Source organism: Protopterus annectens, chromosome 7.part0, assembly GCF_019279795.1.
Source record: "Protopterus annectens isolate FY-2018-M chromosome 7.part0, PAN1.0, whole genome shotgun sequence".
NCBI lineage: Eukaryota > Metazoa > Chordata > Ceratodontiformes > Protopteridae > Protopterus > Protopterus annectens.
The window spans coordinates 1,620,183,048-1,620,194,719 of NC_056739.1; the positions used below are offsets into that span (position 1 = coordinate 1,620,183,048).

At 41.9% G+C, this 11,672-nt stretch overlaps 1 protein-coding gene across 1 annotated transcript in view; it reads left to right on the forward strand.

Annotated features, from left to right (window-relative positions):
• ZMYND10 (zinc finger MYND-type containing 10) overlaps window positions 1–11,672 on the forward strand; it is a 1,873,846-nt gene that overhangs the window by 171,730 nt on the left and 1,690,444 nt on the right. The window lies entirely within an intron of this gene.

Genomic DNA, 11,672 nt, shown 5'->3' on the forward strand with positions numbered 1-11,672 from the left:
TCCGTGAATATGCTCTTCAAACACTTGAGGTCTTCCCTTGATTCAGCTTCTACAACAATATGACGATTTTCACCTTCTCCCTCATATACTGCTGGTGTATAAACAAATGAATGTTCTCTTTCAATGGCCTCTGACCCAGCTAGATTTGGCAAAATGAATGCCTAGATGTGTACATCTTTGTCTGAATAAGCTGCTTGTATAAAAATTGGCACAGGTTCCATGGGACCTGATAATATCCCAGGCCTTATTCTGCACCATCTCCAGCAAGAACTAGCTTCACCATTGAGCACCCTATTCAACCACAGCCTAATTACAGGCTTCTTTCCAGCAGAGTGGAGAACCACTACTGACATCCCCTTCACAAAGGTGGTGCCACTACTGACTTGGGAAGCAACTGCCCCATTAACTTGACAAGTCTGATCTGTAAAGCCATGGAACGTATTATGGATCTCATAAACAAGGGCCATAGGCAATCTCCAAACACTTGACCCCAGCCAATTTAGATTCATTCGGGAAAGATATTGCCTACTGAACCTAGTTGACTTCTTTGAGACTGCCACCAATGCCCTGGAAGAGGAAAAGTCAGTACATACAGCTTACCTTGACCTGGCCAAGGCTTTTGACATAATTCCCCACTCGGGCATCATCGAAAAGCTAACACAACTCGGTGTTAATCCCCATCTCATCAGATGGGTGGCCAACTGGCTCACAGGTAGGACCCACAAGGTCAAAATTGATGCCACCACCTCCGACAGCACTAGTGGTGTTCCCCAGGGATCTGTCCTGGGACCACTACTGTTTGACATGTACTTTTCAGAGGTCCAGGCAAAGACATAGGGCCTGTGGCTGACCGAGTTTGTGGAAGACAAAGTTGGGTGCTGTCACTGACTCCTCAAATGATGTTAACATACTACAAGAGAGTCTCACAGCTAAAAAATAACTGGTGCCAAAGTCATGACCTGAAGTTAAACGCAAAAAAAGTTTTATCATGCCATTTGGCAAAAACATGGCTCCTACTGATTACCACATCAACGGCAACCCTCTAAGTACACAATCCGTCGTGAGAGACCTGGGTACTCAGGCTGACAACAACCTCGCATTTGACCATCATGTAGTATGAATGGTCAGAAAAGCCTTTCACTTGGTTCATCTCATAAGTAAAGGGATAGCATCCAGAAGAAAGGAGGTTATTACCTCTCTGTACTCTTCCCTCATTAGACCCATAATTGAGTATAACGACCTGTTTGGTATGTACCTCTCCAAACACCTGCACCAACTGGAAATACCTCACAAAGAGAATCCATGGCCTCCAACACCTGTCCTATGCAGACAGGCTCAAATCACTATCACTTTATTTGGTATCGTACATATTGCTCAGCGGTGATCTGCATCTCGCTTACAAGGTGATATCGGACCCTGCCCTACTAGAGATGCTCCATATCCATAAGTCTAACACCTTGTGCATTACCCGCTCGATAGGCCTAAATCTAATATGCGGCATCAACAAAACCTGCTGTACAGACAGGTTTGTCTCTCAGAGGCTGCCCGGTCTCTAGAATAGACTTCCTATACATGTCAAACACAGTACCTTGCTGATCCCCTTCAAGTGCAACCTTGATGAGTGGATGGGAAACCACAAATTTGTCCCAGGGGTTCCACCTTTGTCTCTCATTGACATGGGCGACAGGTGCTGACTGAGGTTTCTTTTTTGGAGATAAACTCTTAGCTAGGCTTGTAAGGGCCCCAGGGCCCTTCTATGGTAACCTCCTGTGATCCTATGAACATCGGATCCTTACTCAAATATTCTCCAATTCTATGCAATAGTCTGATCAAATATAAGTGGTAAGAGCTTTTGAAATCTAGTGCTATGGTGTTTTTTCTCACTTTTGAAATCTGTCTGCCATATTAACACATACCAGTGAAGGGGTTTATCAGAAACCCAAACTTAACACGTTTTTCCACTACTAACCTGATGCTGACTAGCATGGTATCTTTTCTTCAGCTGGCTGTCTGGCAAATTGGGTTTGGTCTGGTACATGCCATCAGAGACATCCTTCTGGAAATCTTCCATTTAGATAACATTTGTCAGGAAATCTACCATGAGGGCTAGGATGAATATTTTCCCAAGGCAGTCCACCTTTATGAACTCCTTAACTAAGGGGCAGACCCTGAGGGTTTGAGGTGTAGAATCCTCTTGAGAGCAACTGTCAAGAGCAAAGTATCCAATTTAGCAGTCTCTGACCAGAAAATCTATTCTTGACAGGATGCAGGACATACTTTGTTTTCTTAGAGACAGGGGCTACTTTATCCAGGTTCTCCCATGTAGTGCTGGTACCAACTTCTAAAGTATCCACCAAAAGCAGAACTGCACAGGAGGACTATTAGGCTGACTTGAAGGACATCTGCAGTACCTGTTTTAGGAAGGATCATGGGGGCAGTGTGCAAGCCTTCTCTTTGATGCATCTCTAGGACCTTCCCACACTTGCAGTCATAAAGTAAGAAAGCGGAGAAACAAGCATTCTCCTTAACTGCAGGTCACCAGTAGTAATTCAGTGAATGGATCCATTTGATTCTTTTTCCATGTAGCCTTCCTGAGACTCTTCAAAGTGGGTCAGTTTCAAGGATAAAGATGACTGCTACTGTTTGGCTGAAATAGCCATAGGGTGCTCTGAAAGGATCCCAGTCTGCCTTCCTTGTATGACAGCTTGTGGGACATTGAGCTCAATATAATTTTTTTCTAGTGTTGAAGTAATGTCACTATCGAAGTTGGGTACAACATAGGGAGGACACCATAGCAATGGTAGTTGCTGACATGATATTGACATCAAGATTACAAACTGCACAAGCCTCAAAATGACCTAGGTTGAGCACTCCTGTATTGATAAAGATGGCTCTTATGTCAGCACCAACAAGGGAGGAGCCAACAACAGCACCAGTCTCTCAAGCCCAAGAATCAATCCAGAGACCACCTTCAAGTTTCAGACGTTCAGCACTGAGATAATTGAACTTGACCACAGGGTTGAGGTTGAAAATATTGCAGCTGAGATCATTAACACCAAAACTGACAGCAAATGCTTGGATACCAGGTTGCAACATCAACTCTTCCACAGTACAAGTTGACATTGGCAATCTTAGGACCAAAGCTATGAACAGTAGGACTGGGAAGGAGATTTAGGATGCCCTCATATTAAACAGTGGTTAACTCCCTATTACTCTTTGAAGAGGAAGAAAGAGAAAAGCCAGCAGAAGGGCTTGCCCACACCAAAAAACTATATGAGCACCTACATAGCTGTGTGGACTCAGTAATACCTGACAGGACCAAATCATCTTCCTCAAGGAAGAGTAAACTTGTCTGATGGACAACAGCAATAAACAAACTTTATAATAAAAGGAAAAAACTGCTGTCCAGGATCAAGAAGGAGCAGATGCCAAGTTGGAAGCAATCTCTCCTTTGCTGAACAAGCAAATAAGGTCACTGGTGAAATCCTCTAAGGCTAATTTCGAGTCCACATTGGCCACATCCACTAAGGACAAGCACAAGGCCTTCTTCACATATGTCTGCATTCTCAAAGGTAACACCCATATCTGCTCTGAACTGGTGGTCAATAACACCACATACACAAACGCCATAGATATAGCCAACCTGCTGGCAGACAGGTTTAGTGAAAACATCACCCTCCCGTTCCCCCATCAGTAAACCAGGACATTGCCAGCACCATCCCCCCTTCCCTCCTCACCAGGGAGCAGGTCCTTAATGCCCTCTCAGAGGCAAAAAATACAGTCTCAATGGGACCCAATAACATCCCTGTCTGTATCTTACATGAACTCAGGCATGAGCTCTCAGCTCTATTAGACACCCTATTCAACTAAAGCCTGAGCACCAGTTTTATCCCAGCTGAATGGAGAACAGCCACTGTCATCCCTCTACACAAAGGTGGAGCGTCCACTGACCCAGGCAATTATAGGGCCATCAGCCTAACTAGCCTGATCTGCAAAGCCATGGAACACATTGTCATGGACCTTATAAACATACACTTTCCACATGGCCCACTTCATAAATAAGGGTATTTCATCCAGGAACAAGGAAGTCATAACATCCCTGTAATCCTCTCTTATCAGACCCATTATCGTGTACAATGACCGATTATTGTGTACAATGCCCCCTTTGGCATGTGCCTTGCTAAGCACTAAGGTAGTCGGTCTGGTTCTGGTCTCATGTCGAAAAGAAGAGGCGTCAGAAGCCGGTGCCTGCAAAGCGGCTAAGGACCCATCTGAGGCAGCAACAGTCGGAGGGTCTGAAGATGAAATAGCAACCTGCAGCATGGAGGACTCCATAAAGGTCTCGGCAAAGGCTTGCGGCTGAAAATATGCAGACTGCAGAGGCTGCGAAAGTGCCTCATTGACTACAGCTGTGCTGACGACCAATTTCACCAGTGCATTATCAGTAGATTTAACCCTAGGCATGTTGCGGTCCTTGTCTTTGCATTTCCTAGGTATATCCAAAGTCGGGAGACCAGAAGATGCCATACCGACGAACTTAGGCCAGACTCCGAAATGCTTATACAAAATCTTAGCTCTACAGCGTATGGTACATAGGTTAAAAGAAGCACAGAGATCACAGTTAGGCACATTGTGCTCAAGGCCCAAACAAGTTATACAATAGGAATGGAAATCATGGTGCAGAATCTGTTTTCCACAGGCAAGACAGTTATTAACTTTATCTGACATTTATTAAAGCAAGAAAAGAGGATCCCCAACAGGGTACTTATCTAAAGGCATCTTCAACTTGGTAGTGGGAAAGCGAAACAAAGGTAAATGGCCGGCCAGCACTAGTGCGAATTGCATCTGCTTTGGGTTCCGCGACAAGAAAGACTGAGGAAATAGTTACGGCTGCCTCCCTTAATACCTGACGTACTGACATCAGTTTTACAATCGGCGGCAGCCGACAGCATATACCAAGGACTCTGGTATTTGGGCCAACTGAGGGCTACCGGGAGTCGGATAACCCCTATGTGAGGACTGCAACAGTGAAACACGAAGAACATCAGGAAAATCCAGGGTCTCAGACACCTATCCTATACAGATACGCAGGCTAAAAGACCTGTCTCTCTACTCAGTCTCATACAGACTGCTCAGAGGTGACCTCTGTCTGGCATACAAGACCATCTCAGACCCAGCCTTGATGGGTTGCTGCATATCCGTAAGAGAAACTCCACTCGAGCAACCTGCATGCAAGGCTTTAACCTGGTCTGTGACATTAACAGAACTTGTTGGCAGGATAGATTTGTGTCCCAAAGATTCCCCCATCTGTGGAACAGACTCCCTCTCCATGTCAAGCAGAGTACTTCTCCAGCCCTCTTTAAGAGGAACATGGATGACTGGATGGGAAACAGAAAATACACCTTTGGGATCCCATCTGTGTCCCTGCTGGACAGGGGAACAGGTGCTGACTTTGAGGAATCATGGGCGAAATTCCTGGCTAGGCTTATAAGGGCCTCTGGGCCAATAACCTAGTATCATCCTATGAATCTATCCCAAAATCAAACAAAAATGGGATATTGCTTTGCTTTGGCATTGATTTTGGCATCTGGGTATGAATATAACATACTGGACACTTTTTTGTCCAGTGAACTGGCCAAAGCAATTATTAAGTTGGAGATTTAGATTCAAAAGGGAGAAGAGAAATACATAAATAGCTGGAGCCAGTGCTTGGAAGATATGGATGTAGATGAACAAGCTGGATGATTGTAGTAGCCCTTGTTAGTACATATGGCAAAACACGCATACAAGAACAAAAGTAGTACAGGTGGCCTTGTGATGATATCAATGTTCACATCACCAACAGTGGTGGAGTCGAGCGTTAAAGTGAAAATGTTCTGACAGCACAAAACACCATCATGGCTGCCTGGATGACAATTCCACCCTCAAACAGCATATTGTGTTGACTGAGGGGGAAGTCTGATGGATGAGGCAGGCACAGAGACAAACAAAACAGCAACATTTTTTAAAAATAAAGTGGCAACAGTCAATAAAACATGCTTCTGAGAAAATAAATTAAGAAAAAATGAACATGAAATAGTTCACACAAACTTTCAAGAAGTGGCTGCAACCTCTAAACAGAAGAATATGGGAGAGAATACAAAAACATAGCAAGCATCATTAGAAGACAACCTAGGTTCAAAACACCAAAAAGAGTATTGACAGGAAAACTGACAAAAACAGTAAACAAGTACTAGTAAAATGAGAAGCAATGAAAGTTGATTATCCACAACCATAAGACATAAATTTAACAATGCAGCATGGGGCTGTTTATGTACTGTTAACAGTCTGTTTGAGCACTAGCATAGCAATATAGCTATGACGAAAAAGAAAGCTCAGGTGTGCAGTAGGAACAGGTGGTAGTACTTGGCAGCCTGGGAAAATTTTGCTTGCCATGCAGACCTAATGTCTATGGCCTTACTCCAATGAGTTAAAGAGAATGCATCTGCGTTTATTATAGTTTAATTGTGATTCATCTGTTTTTGACAACATAAAATATGATGACTTGACCTGCTTGTGTGAATAAATGGCATCTTAATAATTCAGTCTGTAAATACAATCCTGGTTGCAAACCTCTCATTAAGCATAAACCATGGTACGTTATCTTAAAGAGGCATGATTCTGGGGCACTTAATTACAAACAAAGACACCTGAATGTTGTGGGCTTGTGGACTCGTTCTTCAAGCATCTTCTATGTTTAAACTGAAAAAAAAAATAGTATGTGAGAAAATTAGGGGAAACAACTACTGCATGTGTTAAGTAGGCTAATCTAGACTAACAATGATGAAGCAAACCTACATTACAAGTCCTAAGTTTGCCTATTATATACACCGGGAAAAGGGACTTTCTCATAGTTATTAATTCAGAAATGCTTGTATGCTTAAATAATTCAATAATGACGACAATGGTATCCTTCCATTTAACCAGATTGAGAAAACAGAGGCAAAATTAGTCTTACCAAGAAATTGTACTGATGAGAAATCCATTATACATTTTATGGTAGTCAATTACACAAAATAATCTAAGACAATTTCTACATATATAACTACTACATATGCTATGGAAATGGTAGCTAACTACCTTGCCCTTTCCTTCTTTGCATCATACACAATCTGAAACAAATGAGACAATATTCAGAAAGATTTTTGTGAACATTCAAAGACAATGTCCTATATAAACTCTAAAAAAATGTAGAATGTTTTCCTAGTAAAAAAAAATAGCAACTGATAATTACGTTTTCCACATCCAATGCAATAGCAGCTACAGTGAAAGATAAGAGCTATGTATTTTTTTACTTTGAGATTTTAATAATTTTATTTTGTAGAAGTGAAGAAAGTACAGCTGTTTAAGATGTTTGAATAATCACTGCTGCGGTAGCCTTAGCTATAAGGTTATATTCTGTGTAAGAAATAACAGTTAGCCAGCTTCCAAAGCTTTGGGGCAGCTTCCATGTCGCCAAAACATTAGACAGATCAAGCTGAGCTGACTAAAAGACAGATATGGACACCAAGCTCTTCAAAGCTTTCATGCCAACTGAGAAAGAGAGGCTAAGTCTTGAGAGGTTATTTGCTAGGAAATTTAAAAGCAAAAACAAATGTCCACATTCTAGCACAAAAAAACAAACAAAAAAAAAAAACAACAAAACAAAGAGGGTACAGGGATGGAGCGACTACTACAGCAGTGATCATTCAAACATCTGTTATGGTAAGTTTACTTAAACAACTGTACTATATTCTTTGTACTGATCACTACTGCAGTAGCCTGGGCTATACGGGTAGACTACTACAGCTTAGAACATCTGGGAGGTGGAAGGGCAAGGGTTCCACAGTCAGGAGCCCATGGAGAATGATCCTAGCAAAGCCTGGCCTAGACCTGGAAAAGGAATCTAGTCTGTAGCACTTTGCAAAGGTTTGTACAGAAGACCACGTTGCTGCTTCTAGAATACTTTTAGAGTCCAACCCTTTTCAAAAACCCACAGATGAAGCCAAGGCCCTGGTTGAGGATGCTTTAATCTAGCATGGAATACTTTTGGTGCAATGGGAACAACAATAATAGCCTGAGACTATCCCAACTACTTCTATTACCCCCTGAGACAGTACGTCCTGTAAGACTGGAGGGAAAAGAATGGTTTGGTCTGGCGGCTAAGGAAATTCTCTGGAAAGGAAGAATTTCTTCACACGACCATCTGATTCCTAGCTGGATCAACCTCAGAACCCATTTGTCTGAAACAATTTGTTGCCAAAGAGAGGAATAGAGATCCAGACTTTCTGGAAGTGATGACAGACTGCAGGATGGGGTGGGGGCAAGATCCGTTAAACAGTCATTTTGCCTTATTTGACTGTGTTTTGTTCTGTGGTATTCCAGCTTTCTTTTTGGAACCTCCCCGCCATTGCTTTTTAAACAACTACTTACTGGCATTCTGCTGAGACTGTTTATTTTGCTTCTTGTTAAAACTGGACAAGGAAGCAGAAAATATTTTAGAAAATTTAGAGGAGGAGTGCTGAAAAATCGAAGAAATTCCATGAATCAGCTTACTTTACTCATCACAGTTGTGGATAACCTCTGCATCAGAAGGTCAGGAACTAAATCTATCATCTTTATCCAGAGCAGAATTCAAAATCTCATTATTTGTATCTTCCGGGAGGTTTTTGAGAATGCAGCCAGACAAACCTCATCAACACAATACCTGTAGCAATAGTCCTGGAGACAGTATCTACAGACTCATAAACACACTTTAAACAATGAGTAGTGATCTGAGAAATAGAAGTAAACCACACAAAGCAGGTTTTCCTAACAAGGGGAAACTGCAATTAAAACATTCTGCATACTTTCACAATTAAATCAGCGTACACTTTAAGATACGAGCCTGTTGTTGTGTCTTTCTGCTTTTTCCCGGTTAGGGGTCGCCACAGCGGAACTCCGGTCCGCTAACGATTGGTAGAAGATTTTTACGTGCCGAGTTACCAGCCCTGATGCACAACCTTCAACAAAGGTACGCCCCTTCACGCATGTCTCCACACAGAAGACGCTTTAGCTGAGAATCGAACGGACAACGGCTTGCATACGAGCCTGACGATTCAAAATTCTACAAATCAAAGTTACAGAAGCATATACTTTTCCCCAAACTTATCAATCATTTATCATTCTTGTCAAAAGTAGGATTAGAATTAACAAAACATTTGGCAGCAGCTGGGGTAACTGAAGCTACAGTTGCTGGGTCAGATCTGGGATTAGTGGACAAAAACATGACAGAATGAGGAACTCTGAACATTCTATTGCTTTCTGACCTGAAACCACCTTATAAGAAAGTTAATGGCTACAAAACCCTGAGCCAAGCCCAATCAATTACTCTGTCCACTGAAACTGGTACAAGAGAAGTTAAATGTTTAGTTTTCTTTATAGGTTCATAAGTTAGTACTAGGCTAACTGCCCTTGTGAGCCACTGTAAGCCTAGCCAATTATCCCTTGTGAAACTCAAATCCTACACCTTGTGTTTGTAAGGCAAACACCTTAACCATTAGGACACTCACCCAAACTTATTTCATTTAACAAGAACATTAGGATAAACAGACCTAGTATTGTCAGCAGCAGTTTCCCCAAGGATTGTCAGAACATTCACCCATGACTGACAAGAGTGGCTCTAACTTACCCACTGAGGGGACCCCAACAGCCACAGAGGACATGGCTAACCCCTGGTCCATGGTGCCTGTATGGACAACACCAAATGGAGCCAAGAAAAAAAATTGAGTGGTCTAAGGAACCAGCCTTGACCACAGTAGTGTTACCCACCTGTGGTTGAGGCAGATTAATAACTTACTTTTGTGGCAAAGGCAGTTTAGTTAACTTTTTCTTTTTGTGGCTGGAAGAAGGTCCAATCAAGGGACCGGTAGTATGTTCCATGGTCAAGACAAAAATGGTGCTCGATTCGATTAGCAGCAATTCGATTAGCAGCAACAGTCAACAAAATAGGAAAGTTGCAAAAAAGTCACTTTTTCCACACAAAAACATAGTAAAAAACACTTCTAACACTTTCCCCAGCCTTCAAAAGTAAAATAAGCATAGTTTCTCCACAGAAAAAAGTAATTTTAAACCACTTTTACCAACTGTTTACCAAAAAATACAAAACCAAAACTATACAATGCAGTACTATAAGTCACTTGAAGAGATATCTTATTGTTCATGCCTGCCAATAGCTTAGAATATAAACTAGGGCACGCTGGCCATGAAAGCTTTTTAGCGTAGTACAGCAGTCAGGCAACTGTTTAATTCTTATAAAGATGTTCTGGCTTTTGACACTGTGGTGCAATATATGCCCAGATGATGGCTGAGAGTTGTAGAATCCATCCTGTAAAGGTACTTCTCCAGGTCTGCATGTAGTGGTTGGTCCCCACAAATTAAAAGGAGCAACAACAAGAGATATTACAGTCCCACATCATTTTTCTAACATCCTACTTGTAGACTCCCAAGAAAGCCCCAACTACAGTACGTGGCCAAATTGTGTGCATCAACATATCTAGTGATTCACCTCACTCAGAACATACATGATGCACTGTAAATCCCTTTTACATGCTCCTTGCTGAGTACCAACATCTATTTAAAAAAGAGAAATGTCTTTTCATAGACATATGGTGCATTTTTAAGAAAGAAAGATGGAAAGTAGTGGATATTAAGGCTAAGAGCATAATCAATAATCAATCTGTGATGTAGCGTTACCAAGGTAGGTATTACTGCCTGCTATCAAGGAGCGTATAAGTAAATTGGAGAACATGGAGGCCTTGATGACTCTCACCAAGTCATAGCCAGCAAAAGCAGCAGGGAAACATACAGTTTGCAATGGGGAAAAATGGGGAGCTCACATTTGTCCTAAAGTTAGATCTTGAGATAGCATATCTTTTCACTAGCACTAAATAATCCTAATGCAATGAAAATTTCTCTCAGAGTAGAAGGATGCTAACACACTCTGTTCACCTACTGCTGCTAAGAAATCTGCTAACCATTTGACTCCTAACCCCCATCAATTGTATTCGGATATCAGGTAACTGTCTACTTTCGGGCGAGGGCAACCTAATAGAGTGATTGCAGAAACCGAACAATTGGTATGTCTGAAGAGTATACATGGGTTTTTCGTTGCCTGCAAGGTAGAAGATATGGCATGTTACTTATTTAGATTGTCCTGACATCTAGGGGGTATACCATTTCAGTCCCAGGGGTATCTGCAATCCATATATTTGCGTCAATCAAAGCCCATTTTAGGTGGACTACACTGACTAAGTGCAAATAGCTGTTGTAATTTAAAATGTCGGGATATACCTCTTCCAGCTAAGAACACAGAACCCTGGTTTACGGGATGGGCAGTGCAGAATGTCAGTTGGGACACTCATTCTGCTTGTAAGCCACTTAAAACTCTCAATTTTGGTTAAACAAATATTTTCCCCTTGGGACTTGCAAGTGCCTGATTGAAAGAACAAGTATTGAAAGAACAAGTAAGGCATCACCACTGTTATATACCCACAGGTAGGTATTATACCATACCATCTTTAGATTAACATTACATGGGAAAAAGGAAAAGGGTATAGAGGGGACAGAAATGCACCCAAAAAGGATTTTTTATGCAAAGACTCCATTTTAAAAAA